The sequence below is a fragment of the Mercenaria mercenaria genome, chromosome 5 (assembly GCF_021730395.1).
Source record: "Mercenaria mercenaria strain notata chromosome 5, MADL_Memer_1, whole genome shotgun sequence".
NCBI classification, from domain to species: Eukaryota; Metazoa; Mollusca; class Bivalvia; order Venerida; family Veneridae; genus Mercenaria; species Mercenaria mercenaria.
Genome location: NC_069365.1, coordinates 5,255,645 through 5,269,097, shown reverse-complemented (window position 1 = coordinate 5,269,097; position 13,453 = coordinate 5,255,645). Strand labels below are relative to the sequence as shown.

General features: G+C 35.1%; 1 protein-coding gene across 1 annotated transcript in view; it reads right to left on the bottom strand.

Annotated features, from left to right (window-relative positions):
• The window catches only part of LOC123556321 (uncharacterized), a 139,501-nt gene that overhangs the window by 82,994 nt on the left and 43,054 nt on the right, over positions 1-13,453 (bottom strand). The window lies entirely within an intron of this gene.

The following is a 13,453-nucleotide window of genomic DNA, read 5'->3' as shown; positions in this document are numbered from 1 at the left end:
GTAAAATATGTACGTAACTAAATACTTAATTTATTTTTCTACAAACCACTTCTACCAAGCCTAGAAGTATCATCAATAATATTTAACTAAAGATATTACATCCTTGCTAAATTCCTACAGGAAATAAAAAAGGACTTTTAAGTAGCCAAATTGCATGGTACTTGATAAAAAGTGGCAAAATCATATTCAAACAAGGGTTTCTTCTTCTACACCAAAAAAATTGGTGTCCCACCACTTACTATGCCGAAATTGTACAATGCCACTAGCTTAGGGCCATAACTCCAGGAAAAGTCATTGAAGCATAAAATGCCAACGAAATGCACAGCTAGACTTTGCAGCGGTAACTCCTGTGAAGTTTAGTGGAATTCCAACCAGTGGTATAGGAGAAGAAGCACAGATCAAAGAATTTGAAAAATCATGGGTCAAAGTCGTGACTCCGCCGAAAATCTTTTCATACGAAAATGACGCTAATATTCACACTAAGTATAGGATAGACAACGAGTGCCGTTGTCTACGGGATATATACAACGAGCAACAACGGCACTCGTTGTCTATCCGACTTAGACCACGTGACGTAAAAACTGCAATTACTGAAAACTCTCCCACGCGTTCTATAGAAATAAGGATTAACGTGTTTTTATAAGAGTAATATCATCTTTGTACCGTTAGCGCTTAATTGCCAGTAGGACATATGAAAGAATGCAGGTTATTTGTATAAATTCAGTTTTACTCAAATACCGGATTTACTAAGATTTAACGTTCATTAACACTTTGAGTCATTTGCAGTCACAAAATTAATGCTAAACAGTTAAATATGGATTTCTCAAAAATACTCAAAATTGGACTGCATGCTGAACAATTAGTCTTTGTGAGGAGTTTGCATGTTGGCGAAACACGATGACAGATACGTTGATTCGTTGATAGCCAGGTTATTTATTTATTTATTTAGTTAGTTAGTTTTTTTTTATTTGTTTACTTTGTTTATCAGGATATAGTTAGTGCGTAGATGCTCGTAGGACTACGAATACCTTTTACTATATCGTGCCCTTCTTGTAAGAATGATGTAGTTGTTTTACTTTCTAACTGGGCCAAGTTGTTCGAAACTTTCACGGACTGTAATTTAGTTTAGTTTATACTAATTTGTTTTAGCTCGATTGTGATGAAAGTTTTAACTGTTTAAGCTTATTGTAACCACTCTCGAGTCCGTTTCCTATGAAAACTAGTACTGGGGTCATATGAGAAGTCATGGTCGTGACCCCAATGATGCTCGAACCCACGACCACTGCATTAAGCTGTTAAACTAACCGCCTGTTAAATTTCTATTTATGATACTAGTCTTGGTGGGTGGGAAACACTAGTATTATGTTTTAATTTTACTGTAAAGATGGTTTAGTGTTTATAATCCTTAACAAGTGCATTTGATTTTCTAAGTTTTCTAAACTGTCGAAATCTACTGATAAAGTCAATCGACCGTTAACTCAATCGCCTGTTAAAGTTTCGAACAACTGGATCCAGTTGATTGCAAATGTAAGGATCGTGCTGACATGTCTTTTTTATAACAAGTGAACATAAAAATGTTACAACTGTTGGAAACGTTTCAGTGAATGCGTAAATTACGTTTTTACCCTGCTGGTTCTACACTACAAATATGTAGTTTATTGTAATTCATTTTTATTGATATCTAATAACATGGGGTCATTTTTACAATATTAATATTCAGACGTTGTCAACTGAATTTACCTTCAAGTCAGTCTTATTTTTTATCCCATTGATAACTGGTGAGAATATTGCAAGGTCATATAACTCCGGCGTTAGCCTGTATTGTTAGATGGTAAATTGGCACGAAATTCACGCGTTTTTTGCCCAAGTTTCCCCCGATATATATACAACGCTACTGTTGTATATGAAATATAGGCGGGTACAAGTCTGCTTTGCGATTGGCTATTTACGGATTATCGTGGTCTAATTACTCATGAGGTTTGGTGAGATTCAGCATAATTGTATACAGCAAGTAGTGTATAATCTGTAAAATATGACAAATCAAGGCCATAACTCTGTTGAAAATCAATAAGTAATATATATAATAATATAGATAAATGCCGATGATATGTATAAATAGGTTTGGCACTGATAGCTCATGTACGTTTTAATGGAAATCTGCCAAATTGTGTAAGAGAAGTTGCCAAAATATCATAAGATATCATGAATTCGTTCTTAATTTTGTTAACTTGCATTTTTCAATAACCAGGTCCCTAATTTGTTCAAGACCATGACTTCTCATATGACACCTGTACTGGGTTTTCTAGGAAGCGGACTCGAGAGTGGTTCTAATAAGCTTGAAGCTTTCTTCACAATCGAGCTAAAACAAATTATTATAAACTAATTTGTTCATCGGTATTTTCGAATTCACATTTTGTCTTAATCTAGACACGTATTGTTTTACTGTTTCCGAATTTTCTTATTGATATCTTCGTATGGTGTGTTCAATTTTGTGATAAAATACGTGTTTAATGTGTTCACCGCCTTAAGTATGTTAGCGCCTTCTTCTTCTTGTGACGTAAAGTAAATCTTCTTCTGTCTTGTACCTCCATACCTGCGCAGTGCAACAATAGTGAACGTCTTTGATCAAATTTTGTAATCCCGAGTTCCCCCGCAAACAGTTCGAACGATCTGAGCCAACGCGTCCATAAAGTTCCCTGTTTTGACTGCTCACAATGAACATTGAAAGCCGCAATGCCCGTCAAGTCCACTATGAGTTTATATCTATTTTATTCATCATATAAGCATTTACCTTTTTCAGGGTCTCATCAATGTATCAGTTGTTATATATACACTTAAAACAATAATATTTTAACTATCATTTAATAACTATCATTAGATACATAGCTATTCAATTCTGGAATTATAAGACTACAAATAGTATAAAGACAGTAAACAAATGTATTATTATGTTTTAGGATTGATCAATTGGTTATAGTTCATATCTGACGAAATATATTCGCTTTTTTTCTCTGATCCATGTATGGGGATTTCCGACATGCTATGTTGCGGACATTTGTTAATATACATATATAATTTATTACTGCTACAAATGCCTTCGTAAATCTTCTAACTAAATTTATGTTTATTGTTACACAACTCCCACAAAACACCGTTATATTTGTAGATAGTCTGGAATCGTATATAATCAGAATAATACCTTATTCATGTGTTTCATTGGAACTTTAGGACATAAAACAACTTCTTAATTCTGTTGACCTTTAAGTATTTCAGAGAAATGTTTATACTTTGGTATTCCCTTTAGATAAAGAAAAATCACCTATTATTGGTATTGAGCAAGGATGAGATTAGTAATGAAACAATCACTGAATAGAATCAGCAGTGTCAGGTCGCCGACAATCGTTGTTAAGGAGGTAGGTTACCTTCATATTTGTATGTGCGCATGTCCAACCGGAAGCTAACGTGACGATTTACGACAACGTTTACGACAAACTAAATGTGTTTGTATATTCATTCTTCTGAAAACAAATCATGAACTTGTCTTCGATCTGATGCTTTATGGTTTAATAATGCAGAAATAATGAATAAATTGCCACAGAAACGCTTCAAAACATTGTTGCCTTAAAATGACGTCATTGACGTCATGACGTTACGTGTCAGTTACCGCGCAAAATTAATAGCTTTTATCTTGAAAGTACGTAATTCTGTACATTTTCTTTATTTTAACTATTTTCAAATAACCATTATTTGCTGAAATATTTTTATGAGTCTTTTGCTCTGAATAATAATCAATATTTTGCTTCTTTTATGTAGTTATATTGAAATGTTATGCGGAATGTAAGAAAATGGATGATGGCAACCAATGTTATTTGGAATATAGTTGGGTGAAAGGTTACTTGTTACGGCCATTTTCAAATAAAAAGTCTAGCAGTTTGATTTGTAATACCTATTTTTCAGGTTCCATTGATAATTTGTTACTTACATACTAAAACTAAGATCTAAAATTGTTCAAATTTCAGTAGAAAATTGTGGTTTCTTAAATTGAATTTATGTTACCATGGAAACGAAGCCCGTGACCTATGTATCTAAATGTAAAATTCAAAAGCGTTGACACTGGTCTATTTCAAAAACACAGCTTCGGCTTTTTTTTTTCATTTCAACAATATCCATGAGAATGATAGCAGCACGCTGAACGATTTTTCCATGAAAAATGGCAGACGAGGGGTACTGCTGTACGTATTCTAAGCTATGAAATTTGTTTGAATAAATGCAAATAGCACGAAAATGTAACCTACGTTAGAAATAATATGTTTTAAAGCTACATCAACCAGAAAGATAATCTTATTCAATATTCTTTTAAAGAAATTACGATAAACAGCAAGATATAAGCTATTTTAAACATCTCTGTTGCCATGGTTACTTTAAAATTTAAGAAAAATAGGGTACCATATAAAGTGCTTTGTATTTTGCTAATAATATTACCCAAATATTTCATGTTGGTCATTAACAGAATGGCACTGAAGCCGTCGAAAACCCCTATTTTTATACATAGTTGTTTAAAAAGGAGAGAAAATGCGTTACCATGGAAACACGAGCCCCGCGACATATACATTTAAAACTTATATTAGAAAGATAACGTGCATACCAGTAGAATTATCAATTATGCAGACTTAGTTTAAACATATTTATTCCATATATATGTACATACTTTTACATAAGCATATATTACATCTGTATGGACAGGATTAGAACGAAAGACAATGTCTTATAGAGTTCTTCTCCTATGTCTGGTATATTTGTACTTTATTATTTCTACTGCCCTGAGCTTTAAGATTAACGAAATATGGAATATCTGATTGAAAAAAAATGAAAATGACCAAAACTCTAACGAAAGAAATTCTTTGCAAATTGTATGAAAGTGACTGAAAGTGGAAAGGAAAGAAAGGAAGAAAAGAGGAAGGGAAAAGCAATGCCTCATTTCCGGTGAGTTGGATATGTTTGAATCAGTTGAGAAATCTCTTGCTGCTTGATATATAAGATTGTACTAATGTAAAAATGAGAGAATTATCTTGATCTGAAAGAGCTGGGTCCCCAAATAATAGTGTATCCAGGTTAATATTAAAATTTTGAAGACTGCCAAGCAGAATTGTACGAATGTCATTATAAAACCTGCAGTCGAAGAAAAAGTGAAAGTTTGTCTCAATTTTACCACAGTTGCACAAAGGTGTAGGGGATACGTTTTTCAGAAACAGATGATAGTTGAGAGAACTACATTTTGTACGAAGACGTGTGTGAAAGACCTGAAGTCTTCTAGTACCTACATAGTAGTAGGATGGGACTTTGTTTTTGTCTTTGTTCAGGTAACTTTTAAATGAAGAAAGTGATGCAGATTGTCGAACATTTAGAGGCAGTAAATTCCAGTCCCGAATTGCCGAAGGTAAAAATGAATTAAAATAAAGTGTGGTACGAGCTTGAACACCGCGGACATCTTCCGAGTTTCTAAGGTTATATCGGGGCTCATTTGAGTGGGGAACAAGAGAAGAGAGGTAGTCGGGTGTCTGATTATTAACCATTTTATAAAAGAGAATTAGTTTATGCTTATACCTTCTTTCTGCAAGGGATTCCCATTTTTGTTTCGTTCTTTAAGTTTTCTAAAGAGACAAGTTTTGTAGCTCCAGTCGAGATGCGGGCGCATTCGTTCTGAATTTTGTCAAGTTGGTCCATTTCATATAGAGTACAATTACTTCAGACAACATCAGCATATTCAAGAATTGGCAATATAAAAGAGGTATATATGACCTCGAGTGATCTACGATCAAGAGAGAACTTTAGTTTACGCATAATATTGCCTCTCTTCCATGCCTTACTCGTGATGTAGTCGATATGAGAATGCCAACTGCAATCATTTGAAAGGAAGATACCAAGATGTTTATGTTCAGGTACCTCGAAAATCTGCTGACCATACATAAACAGGGCAGGGTGTTGTTGTTGGCTGATTTTACGGGAGATAAGGACAGACTCCGATTTGGAAGGGTTGAATGTTACTAACCATTTTTCCGCCCAGGATGAAATTTTGTGAATGTCACTTTGAAGAAGATTGGCAGCCACATTTGGTTTATCAACGACAATATACAGACTAGTATCGTCAGCAAATAAGTTAACTGATGAATCAATCTCAACAACAATATCATTTATAAACACGAGAAAGAGAAGAGGACCCAAGATGGATCCTTGAGGAACACCTGCTCCCACAGACACCCAAGAAGATAAAGTGCCAGGAAGAACAACGCGTTGACGTCGGTTTGAAAGATAATCCGATATCCAGGAGAGAAGAGAGCCACTTATACCTGCGTGTACGAGTTTTGATAGAAGGCCCTTGTGCCATACTTTGTCAAAGGCTTTACTCATGTCAAAAAATACAGTACGTACTTCAAGTCCATCATCCAGTGCTTTAGAAAATGTGTTATATATGTAGGTTAATTGATTCACAGTGGAGTCACCCGGTATAAAACCAGACTGGGCAGGTGTGAGGTATTGAATATCTCTCAAATGACTGAAAATATATTTAAAGATAAGACGTTCAAAAACCTTTTCGATAGTATTCAAAAGAGAAATAGGACGGTAGTTACTTGGTAGTGAAGCATCACCTTTTTTGTAAACAGCACAGACATGAGCTTCTTTCCATTTATTTGGGACTTTGCTACTTTGTAAAGATGCATTGAAAAGATCACAAAGAGGACGTGAAAGCTCATAAGATGCTTCATGAAGAATTCGATTATTAATGCCATCTGGTCCTGCAGCCTTGTCGACATTAAGAGACTTCAACACTTCCTTTATTTCACCTGGGTTAAGAGATATTTCAGAGAGAAGAGACTGAGACATAGGAGGGCCGAGATCGGGTACTTCACGGTTGTCATCTTCAATGAAGTTCTGCTTTTGAAAATAGTCATTCAGAAGATTCGCCTTATCAGTGTCAGAAAAAGTAGGCTGTTGGGTAATTGGATGTTGTAAGAGAGGTATTGTATTACTTGATTGTGTAGATATAAATGATTTTAGAGTCTTCCACCAGTCCTTTGAGGAAAAGGATCCATCTTTGAGCTTGGCTGCGAGTTTAGAAAAATATTCATTTTTGGATTCGCGAATAAGAAGATTGGTCCTGTTTCGAAGAGTTCTAAATTTTTGCCATTGGTATGCTGACTGTGTCTTCTTTGCCTTTCGATATGCCCTTTTTCGACTGCGTATGTTCCTCTTGATGATGTTGGTAATCCATGGCTGGTCATTTGGTCTCACTGTAATTTTGCTAGTAGGTATATTTTATTTTGCTAGTGATAGAATTATGGAGGAAACGTTTGAAGCATATTTGTTGATGTCTACGTCAACACAAGTAGTCCAGTTGAAGTTGGAGATGTCAGAGCGTAATTGGTCATAATTACCCTGATCATATTTCCAGATTTGTCGATCAAAGCATTTTTGCTTTGGTTTTTTGAATTTAAGTACTCCATAAACAGGACAATGATAGCGCTGGTCTTGTTCAAGAAAATGATCGCCAACACCAGAAAGTAGAATATTGTTAGTATTGGAGACCATTATAAGATCAAGTACAGACACTGATACTTCGGTAAAATGTGTAGGTTCATCAATCACCTGTTGAAGGTTGAACTGCTCTGTAATAGAAAGAATTTTGCGATTCGAAGATGAGTTGAGGACATTGTAGTTGAAGTCACCAGTAATGATAATGTCATTTATATTAGAGTCAACTGCTAGCCCTATAGAGTCCTCGATTAGGTCATTATATATTGCATCAGAGTTTGGTGGACGATAAAAAACTCCAAAAAGTACATGTTTGTTATTACAAAGGATTACTTCGATCCAGACACATTCAAGACGATTAAGTTCCAAGTCAGGCCTTCTCTTATAATGAAGACTGTCTTTGACATAGACTATGACCCCACCATGTGAATCACCTAAACGATCACGGCGTTCCGGTTTGTGATAATTTGAAAATATTAAGTCTCCTGATGGAATTGTATCGTTAAGCCATGTCTCAGTGAAGGCAAGAATATCAAATTCATTGAGTTCAGTATATAGAATATCAACTTTGTGTATTAGACTCTGAACATTCAGATGGACAAAGGAAAGGTTGTTTGATATATCGATAATTTCTGACAATGTAGTGGAGTGAGACGAGCTTGTTGATGGAGATCTTGAGCTAGGCCCAGGATTCTTGTGAACGTCACCCGCCTTCAACAAGAGGATTATTAACCATAAAGAGAATTCAAGTACAAACATAGCTATAAGAGACTTGTATGTCCAACGCACATTTTTGATAAAGTGCTTACCTGGCGACTGGATTCTTTGTGGGTGTTTAATACAGCTAGAAACACAACCTGAAGTTATTACTGAACATAAAATTGAAAGTATTAGCGCTGGTGAAAAGAAAAAGGTTATGCAGACTTCTACGGATATCAATGAAACTAAAATACACTGAAGTGTTTAATATCCGTATTTTCCTTCTTCTTTCAATATGAAATTCCTTTGGAGGGTCATGTTCTTCAAACCTGGATAAAAATTGAACTTGAAGGGACAGAGACAAACGAAATTGAGATTGTAGCAGTTAAAACGTCATATTACACGAAATACAAAAAGATGCTGCGGTTCAACTAATTTGAATTTACCCTTGTAACAAGGTATCCTACCTCCTTAAAGAGCTTGATTCAATGACGCTTCCCAACTTACTTATACGTTTGGTCTGTTGCTTTTTGCGTCTGGTATCCATGCATTCAGCATTCTTTTCAATTAATAAACCCCTTCCCCGCTTAGAATCCTACCTGTAGCCGCATCTATATATAACTTCCGCTTACCAGACATATAACTGACTGGATCGCCAGAAGTGTCTTATGAAATGCCAGAAAAATCTAGTACAGTGTACAGTGTATTGCTATTTCAGGCTTTGCTACTAATAACGTCCAGTCGTTACCAGCAATGTGCTTTTTCACAAAATTTCGGCAGCACGTGCTTTCTAATGAAAAATTACTGGCACGGTGTTCCGGTTTCCATGAAAACTCAGAGATGCAAAGCTAGGTTTCCAAAGATCACGCGCTTGATTTATGTATTGTATCATTTGTTTTGACGTCAGGTTTCTTCACCTGGGTAATTTTGTCAAAGGACCGTATATAACAGGGAATGACAGCAGTTATAAGTTGGACGCAAAATCATCAGCCATTATTTAAAGAAAACAATAGTTAAAGTTATTAATGACTGATAATATCATCATTTTGTTGGTAGATGAGTTAGCCTCCAACCATATACGTCTATCATACCCACTACAACTAATTTATCAGTATAAATGAAAACTACAACACAGTTTAGTGGGAAAAGGCCGCGTCATTATTTAAAAATTTCTCGTTGAGATCATGTTTAAAATGCACATACTATACAAACAGCTAAACATGTATATTTCATTTGCAAAAACTGCAAAGGAGCAAACAAAATACATTAAATAAATAAGATAAAATTTTAATCCAGCGAAAAGAAATTATCCCCAGCGATGGCTGCAACGGGAAAAAATTACTAACTTTACACATAAGTTATTAGAGATTACAAAGGACCTTTCTTATAACATAAAACAGTAATCACCAAATTAACATTCTGATAATAGAAAAAGCAAACATACGGCATCGAAATGTAAATCTTGTTCAAAAATGTACAAATGTTATACGAAATGCCGTCATATCAATTAAGATGCATGCCACAATCGAATCTGTAAATTAAATAATACAGTTACAGCCGCTACGTTTTTTTATGTAGGACAAAATCGATTGCATATTTCTCTAGCGGAATACGATCCGCCCACGAAAAACCACTTCCACGATTTTAACTATGACAGGAGGAAACGTGTTTCCGTAGCCAATGTATAACACATTGAAATGCTCAGACTATTCCTCGAAATACTGAAAAATGGAACGAATTCAAGCATGTAAATGTTTTGTATGATTGCCATGCCTAAAACAGTGTCCGATAAATTTATAATTTTGCTGGTAGCCCAGCATTTTCTTGTAGTTGCCCAGAAAATTAACCATGAAAGTACTAACTTGCTCTATCCGAACCAGAACTACTGAGATGTGAGAATAAGAGGGGTCTTTAACAATATTTGGTTAATAACCGAAATCTAAAAACACCAAAATAAACATTCCATTCTCTTTAATCATAATACAGAAGTAAAAGTTGAAGTTAATACAATATCTAATTAAAGAAACATTTTCACACAAATATCTCTAAGTTTACAACTTAAAAGTCTTAAAATATTAACAACATCAGATAAAAAAAGATTGTATGTATTATTTAGCATATATGTCAATTTGTAAATTACTGTCAATATTGAGATCAACTTGAGTACTTGTACATTCTATAATCACTAGTTAAATGTTCACATAATCATTAAATGGTATGTATTGTTACGCCCCTCTTAACCGGTCTATATTTTGTCAGGATATTCGGTTAACTAGGGTCGCAACATGGAATTCCAATTTAATTATCTTGGAATTAAGGTTGGGGAAGGGTTTGTCCTTAACTTATATTAAAAATGGATGACGAACACTGAAACTTCAGTTACACACTTTTTAATTAAGGTCTGTATGACCTTAGATAATGATAAATTCACAATAATAACAATAAAACAGAAAAAAGATGATTCAGTTTCAATATGTATCAGATTGGGTTAAATTCATTCAGTTTCAATGTAAATCTTCTACAATTCCAGAATGCAATATGAGAGTTTAGATTATGAACATCAAACTGATAATCAACCAAGTTCCAGGAAAAATGCCTTTTATATGTCTTTATATATACAGTTGACCTAATCTGGTCAAGTTACCATAAAAATCCAAGTTCACAATATTAAATAGAAACTCTTAAATAATGGATCAATGACCGGTATCTAAACTAATTTCAGTGTTATAAATCTAAACACATCAAAACAACAGGTTTATATACCTCGAATTCTCGGTTCATGTTACCGGTTCAGCGGAGTTCGTCAAACTGCCGTTCTACTGTGACGGTCAAACTGTTGTTGTTATTGTACGTATCACGTGACCCTTACATGACGTAACACGGAGAAGCCAAATGACAACAAACAAAATGGCGCGCTGCACTTGGAACTTGTTTAGATGGAGATATATTGGGATCTACATGTTATATTCGGTAGTTAATGATTCTAAAACATTGAAATATAACAATGATACAAGGATTTCACGATATCTTTCATTATTTCGCCTACAAATGAGGTAAAATGCAGAAGCCGATCTGGATCACGGGACGCTCAATCAAGGTATACAAATAAAGCGTTGTACTTTCGGTTGACACAAACATTGGGCAATGTTTGTTTGGCTCGCTCTAATTCAGGGAATGTATGGCCAATTGGTCTGTTTTATAGATATATGCAAATACCTTAACATACCCGTAGCCAAAAAAAATGCAAGCCTAAGTTGATCTTTTAATTTCTGTAGCAGAGCCATTCCCTTTCTAGACTATTCAGTAGTGGTTTCTATGCTATTATGTGCAATATGGTTAAAAGTTCACATCATTTAAGAGTGACAAGTTCAAAAACAGATGATATGGTTATCATTTTGTTTGACAGTTTTAATGGTTACTGCAGCTTCCACGACTTTTCCTGATTGGATAGTTCTGTCCTAAACTTTACGGATAGCGCTGGCGTACATGAACTAGGACGCGCAGCTTTTTTACGAAGTAGTTTGATTTTCTACATTTGGCCTTCTAGGGGGCAGACGTTCGTATATGCAATAACGTAACCTTTTTATATTTTAATTTTATAAAATAATAATAATATTATATATTTAGTGCCGATCGGGTCAGCTTTACTTGCATGCACAGACGACTTGCACCTTACTGCACTTTTAGCCCATCTTTTAATTAAGAATGTAGCTCGTCATACAACATGTCTGTATATCTCGGACATTTCTTCTGTTGTTAAATTAATAGTCTTGAACATCTTACTTAAGATTTATGTTACGTTGAATGCTTATCAGTTTTGATAGGTTGCATCGGACAATTGACATCAGGCAACCTATAACGCTTGATTTACTTCGTAAACTTATACAGGTGGCAAATACTGTTTGCTCTTCTATATTTGAGGCATTACAGTTTTCAGCAGTATTTTCACTGACCATTTTTGATTTTTAAAGATATGTGAGCTTGTACATACCAACTCAAACTCCTCGAATATAAGTGCTAAAAGTCACGCATTATGTGAGGGAGACGTTAGTATTGTAAGTATTGGTGTACTTCGCATAATTCTTCATTCATCAAAAAACGATCAGAAAAAGGCGAAGGAGTAGCTATTCATTTACAACCTAGCACATTGTTCTACTTGACCCCGGAATTTAATAGAGAGATATATGGTTGTTCTACCATCTAGTGCTTCAAACGAGTTATTTCTTTATTTAAACGGTCTACCCGTCATACGCTGTCAGTTTAGTGTGTTCTAAAGAAATCTTTGACTGCCATTCCATATAAACCACATTCATTCAGAGTAGGTGCTTCAACAGCAGCATGACTGCTTACGATATTACAAGAATGGGGCGTTGCGCCCCGGATTCAAGTGCATTTAAATTTTACATTAGAATCCTCTCACGTCAGCTGTTGTCACTCAGATCTTAAGCTTATAAGCAGTTTCATTGTACCTGCCATCTGTTTGCCCTTTTTTTGTTGACAATTGTTTTCAGCTTTTCAGTGCGTCCTACCCATAACTGGATAGTTGGATGTTCAATTATAAAGTCGGTATTTCGTTACGACAAGGAATCAGCTGAGGGTTCTCAACTTGTAATGCAGCGTCATAATGCGACCATACTGTGTCAGAGTCAGGGTTGTACGAAATGGCGGCAAGTTAAACCATTAATCTTACACTTGTTTCCTTTCGAAGACAATCAAGGTATCATTGTTATTCACTGAGTAATTAACTTATTTTTCATTAGAGAGAGCTAGAAAACGCGTTAATAATTTCGCTGCTCATTTGTTTTTGTCTTTTTAAATACATTGGTGGATACGTTCGTTAACCAGAAATCGTCGAATCTGTGACGAGTCTCTTCAACAGGGATGGGGTGCACTTGTCATAATTTGGAAAAGTTTTGTTTTTATTCCCTCTGCAACACAAGCTTCAGTCCTTTTAGCAGTAAATTATTGAGGCACAGCTTCTCAGGCAGGGTTTGCTTCGCTATACTGGTGGCGGTTGTCAAGAATTTTCCACGTTGTTCCAAATTCTCAACATGTGGCGGTTAGGTCAGCCTCCACCAGTATATCTTAACGTTGTGTAATAAGAAGTTTGTTTGTTTCAAGAATACTGTATTAGGCCTCTGTTCACAGGGCCTCCACATCTGCATTTTAAACATATACTTTATATCATATGTACATTTTGTATTTGTATATTGCCATTGATGTG